At 40.2% G+C, this 5,551-nt stretch overlaps 1 non-coding gene across 1 annotated transcript; it reads right to left on the bottom strand.

The window, feature by feature from the left end:
• Window positions 1–3,415: 3,415 nt before the first annotated feature.
• Window positions 3,416–3,549, bottom strand: LOC113833148. Its single transcript, XR_003480701.1, has one exon. It is a non-coding gene; the product is annotated as a small nucleolar RNA SNORA40 (small nucleolar RNA).
• Window positions 3,550–5,551: the final 2,002 nt, after the last annotated feature.

Here is a 5,551-nt window from a genome sequence, read left to right as displayed (position 1 = left end):
GAGATGTGAAAATGAGTTATGTTTCATCGATTCCTTTTCCAATAGAATCAGCATTTGGGATGTGAATTGATGGATTTACTTGTTACTTTTATGAGTGTCGAGGGGTGCATTAATAGCTTTTTTCATCACTCTGAAAAAATACTGGCAAGAAGCTACTCAAAAGCAGAGGCATTTATTTTGATCAATAGCTTCTGAAGTTTCATTTCACCATGGTGGGGGAGGACTGGGCAGATCAGAGCAGTTCACATCAGAGTAGACAGGAAGTGGATACAAAACATACAGGAATGTCATGGAAGTCCAAATGAAATCCAGAAGGACACAAAGCTGTGACCTACTTTCTCCAACTGGACTCCAACTCCTGCCTTTCACTATCTTCCAATAATGCCATTGCATTATAAATCTGAGAAGGAATCAATTCATTCATTATATCGAAGTCTTCATGATTCTTATCTCTAGAAACACCCTCATAAACACACCAAGAGATGTGCTTATGAATTTCCTAGGTACTTCATAATCTAGACAGATCGAATATCAGAATTCTCCACCATGTTACCAAAGACCAGAAGTCTATAGCAGCATTTGTATTAGAATTAGTCACCAGAGTTGTTAACTAATGTGGGCTACCATGTTGTTCTGCTCATATCCTTTTTGGCCTTTATCTGGGCAGTTTATCACATGTCTGGGGTGGGAGACTCAGCCACTCCTGTCCTTAATCCCAAGTTCACCTCTGGGGTAGTGTTGGGGCTTAGGCATTTGTTCCCCATTCTAAGTAGCTTAAGTTAGGATCTCCAGATAATGTTGCAGAGTGAGCATGCAGTCCTCAGCTCTCTGGAGGCTGAGGCAGGATGACCATTTGAGTTTGAGGTTGATTTGGGCTGCATAGTGGATGGAATTTCCTAAGGAGAATGGATATGGAGAAGGTTTGAACCCCTCTCTCTTGTTCCTGTGTCCCTGCTTTACCTGCTTTCAGCTGGAGAAGAGAATTTTGATTTCAAGAATTTCATTCTCTCCAACATCCTGAACAGAAAGTCTCTGGTAAGAAACACATTTCTTAGTGAAGCCTATTGTTTCCCAGTTTTCACTCAGATGAGCCAACTTTAACATGAACTTGTTTATGAGACTTGTGAAGATGAGAATCTCTAGAAATGATGTGCCTAACTGACACTTTCCATTTCAGGATTATTTGTACTGTTGCATCAGGTTAGACCAGGCCTTCATCTGCTACCTGTAACCTCTGAGGTCAAACCACAGGTGCTGCCATATTTCAAGTCTGGGAACACTGGACTTCTCTCTTCTTGCTTCTGCCAGTTAAGAATTCAGTGCCTACTACTGTCATGCTCATTCTGCTGCCAGCTTTTGTATGCTCTGATAGCAAGTGAGAAAACCCAAATTAAACTGCTTATTATGAGGGGGTTTGATTTACATGCCTGAAAATTCTAAAGTTAGCTTGATCCAGAGGGGTATTAATGGGATCAAGTTGTCTGTATATCTGGGCTCCTTGGTTTGACAGAATTCTAGCTTGATAATGCCATTCTCACTGAGTTGGAGTAATTGATCACTCTTTTTCATGATTTTATATCAGGGTTTGCCACAAACAAAGAGTGAGCAGGATTCACAAGTTAGAAGTGAAGCTGCAGGTGTTACACTTTGAAATATGCATCATGGTCTATAACTTCATGTAATGGTTTGTCAATTTAAAAAATAATCTACCAAAATTAAAATGCTCAATACCAACTTTATGCTGGGGAAAGAGTTATTATAAGGGAATTTAGAAATGAAGATCTCAATTGAAGCTGTAATGTATAAGTAATTCTTTTTTTTCTTACAAGTGCCTTAAAAGTAACTGAGTAAACAAGGCAAATTGATTGGGCCTGTTCAGAGCACGAGTAGCTCTGTTGAGTGAAATACCACCTTCGTCAGTAGAGCACCCAACCTGATAAAGATTGAGTAGTAAGAGACAGATTCTAATTCCCATTAGTACTAGGTGTCCTGTTTGTCTTCATTGATTCTTCTGCCTGAACTGGTTCTGACTTTCTTGACTTTCATGCTTAGCTTTGTTCCTTTTTCCCTTTTTGCTTTTGTTTTTCAAGATAGGGTTTCTCTCTGGCTGTTCTGGAATTTTCTTTGTAGACTAGGCTGGATTCGAACTCAGAGATCTGCCTACCTCTGCCTTCCAAGTGTTGAGATTAAAGGTGTGCACCACCATCACCTGGCCACAGCTTTGCCTTTTAAGTGAAGAATCCCCTAACATCGAGGCAAGAGCATTCATAAATTCTTCTTAAGAGGTTTGAAAATTGGCCCAGGTCTCCACTGGGTAATAAACCCTTATTCTGTATTGCTTACAGTCATTTTGTGTCTATAATCAAAACATCATGATTAGGTTTCTCTTTGGTATTCTTGGGTGACAAGATTGACTTCAGTTGACATTTTATTGCAGCTTTCAATCCAGCTGAAAAGGCTTTGTTTCTTACTTCTGTCTCATGATCCCTTATAATTAGACCACCATGGGCCTTTAAGTCTGTCCCTGAAAATCTTTGTGGCTACAGGGGGAAAAAGAATGTACTCATTGGCCGGGTTCAGCATATATATATATCCACAGTGATACTGATTATTGTGGCCTAAGAAACTCAATGACTTGATTGCATAATCTTGACTTACAGGTGTCTCTCTGACAATGTTTGAAAGAACTGAGGTCACATTCTTTTCCAACAGCTAAGGATTAGAAAGCAGTGGTCTCTCTCTCTCTCTCTCTCTCTCTCTCTCTCTCTCTCTCTCTCTCTGTGTGTGTGTGTGTGTGTGTGTGTGTAGTGGGAATACAATCACAAGGTGGTCATTGAAGGGTGACAGAGAGACAGTGTGCCTGGAAAGCCTGAACTTATTTACATATGCAGTGAGAGTTAAAAACTTCTGAAAGATGACAACTGAGGAGGCTTTTGACTCCTCAATCCTGCTGTCACTGTTTAATTTTGTTTTCTCAATTTGAACATTGTAATTATACATGTAGCAGGTGCTCTAGAAATAGTTAGATTGCCAAATACTATGATGCATGTCTTTTGGAAAGATGGCTGGATGCTATTTGTAAGGTATCTAGGTAGGAAGTAATTAAGCCATGATTATAGACTGTCTAGGCAAAGGTTATATTGGGAAGCAGGAGACCATGAGACTGGAATTCAGTGGCACCAAGTATTTGTGGACAAAGAAGCTTGGCCAAAAAAGGAGACTGGGAATCAGTGATAGAGATGAATAAAGAAAACTGTGTAAATCTGTGACTTCATTGAATTGGCACAAGGACTCTGTCCCCTTGGAGAAAACTGAATGTCTGGGTAGTTCCATAGTTTTAAATACATTCATGATGATGTATAGCCTTTAGCAAATAAATGAAAAATGTGTTTAAATATCTTTACCTTCTTTTCACAATATTCCTTAATACATGTATCAAAACTCACATCAAACACTGAGTTTTGGCTTATAAAAGAGAATTATTATTAGTTTTTAACATCAGTCTGTGAGTATTTGTCCATAAGTATAGCAAAAGTACATATAAGTGTTATGAAGTTTCTGTTTGTAAAAAGGAAGTAACTTGGCAAACACAACAGGATGCTGCTTTTTGAAAATAGCACAACTCTACAGACAGACAGAGTAAAAAATTCATTCTTAAGAAAGATGACTAGAGCCGGGTGTTGGTGGCACCCACCTTTAATCCCAGCACTCGGGAGACAGAGGCAGGCAAATCACTGTGAGTTCCAGGCTAGCCTGGTCTCCAGAGGGAGTGCCAGGATAGCCTCCAAAGCTAAACAGAGAAACCCTGTCTCGAAAAACCAAAACCAAAACCAAAACAAAAAACAAAAAACAAACAAACAAAAAAAAAAAAACAAGATGACTACAGGACTTTAGAAATGGCTCAGTTAAAAGCATATGTTTCTCTTGCAGAGGATCCTAGTTGGGTTTGCTGCACCAATGTAGCACAGTTCATAACCATCTGTAACTCCAGCTCCATGTAATCCTATGCCCTTGTTTGGCCTCCACAGGCACCCATACACATGTTCATATACCTACACACAGACACCTGAACACCTGTCCATATACCTACACACAGATACCTGCACACCTGTCCATATACCTACACACAGACACCTGCACACCTGTCCATATACCTACAAACAGACACCTGCACACATGTCCATCTACCTACACACAGGCACCTGCATACATGTCCATATACCTACACACAGACACCTGCACACCTGTCCATATACCTACACACAGACACCTGCACACATGTCCATATTCCTATACACAGACACCTGCACACATGTCCATATACCTACACACAGACACCTGCACACATGTCCATATACCTACACACAGGCACCTGCACACATGTGATGGGGAATGTACTGTGTATGTTTATCTTATTGTTGAATAAAATACTCTTTGGCCAATGGCAGCAAGTTAGACAGGACTAAGAGTCAAAGAGGATTCTGGGAAATGTAGTAGAGAAGTGGTGATCCAGGCAGGAAGTGACATAGCAAGGAGACTCATATTTAAGCAAAGGAAACAAGAAGTGTCCCTTTTCCCCTTTGCTTTTCTTCCAGCGGGGCAATGTGATCTACCGGCAAGGAGGGATGCCAATAAGGCATCCGATAAGATAAGTCTTATAAAATATATAGATGTATGATAATTGGGACTGAGATAACAGATGAGAATCCTAGTCATTGGCCAAGCAGCATTGTACCTAATACAAGTCTCTCTGTGTATTAATTTGGGCCCTAACTCTGGCAGGCGGCTGGCATAAAGCACACGTGTCAGTGGGACTCGGCGGCTTATGGCGGAAAAATTTATTGTAACACACATGTCCATATACCTACACACAGGCCCACACATACAGACATATTTTTTTAAAGAAAGATGACCAGAGAAGATCTTGACAGTTTATGACTAGATGTGTTTTTAATTGGATACTCCTTATTCTAATTTTCAATGAGTGCTATAGGCCATTCTAGTTTTATGTATCAATAAGCTTTTCAAATATTTCTTAAACACATTACAAATAAGCTATTTATTTGTTTATTTATTTATTCATTGGTGATGGGGGTGGAGCCTAAGGGTTTGTATGTGCTAAGCCAGTGCTCTTCCACTGACCTGCATGCCTGACTCAGTTTGGGAGTCTTCTGCTGTGACCTAGAATTGTTCCTTCAGAGTCACTTCCTAAGAGTTCATGTAACCAGAGTTACCACCAAAACACAACAAGAGGATGCTTCAGGTGTACTTTGCAAGTGTTCAGGAAGGATCTGATGAAGCTGGGCAATATCTTCCGGTCACCTATTTCTTTCAGATAGAATGTGCTATTTCTAATGGCTTGACTCTTCAATTACGGATATTGGAAAACAAATGGTTGGCTGAAGAGTTTCAAACATAAAATTGGCACTTTGCAAGTATCAAAGCAGTATGCAGATTTTAGGAGTACTGTTTGGTTTTCAGAACATCAGCACCTGGGCAGAGCTACTGCTGTCACGACACATAAACTCAAATCCCTTTAGGAAGGTGCTGG

Source organism: Cricetulus griseus (assembly GCF_003668045.3).
Source record: "Cricetulus griseus strain 17A/GY chromosome 1 unlocalized genomic scaffold, alternate assembly CriGri-PICRH-1.0 chr1_0, whole genome shotgun sequence".
NCBI classification, from domain to species: domain Eukaryota; kingdom Metazoa; phylum Chordata; class Mammalia; order Rodentia; family Cricetidae; genus Cricetulus; species Cricetulus griseus.
The sequence above is the reverse complement of the archived record's forward strand: the minus strand, read 5'-3'. Positions and strand labels throughout refer to the sequence as shown.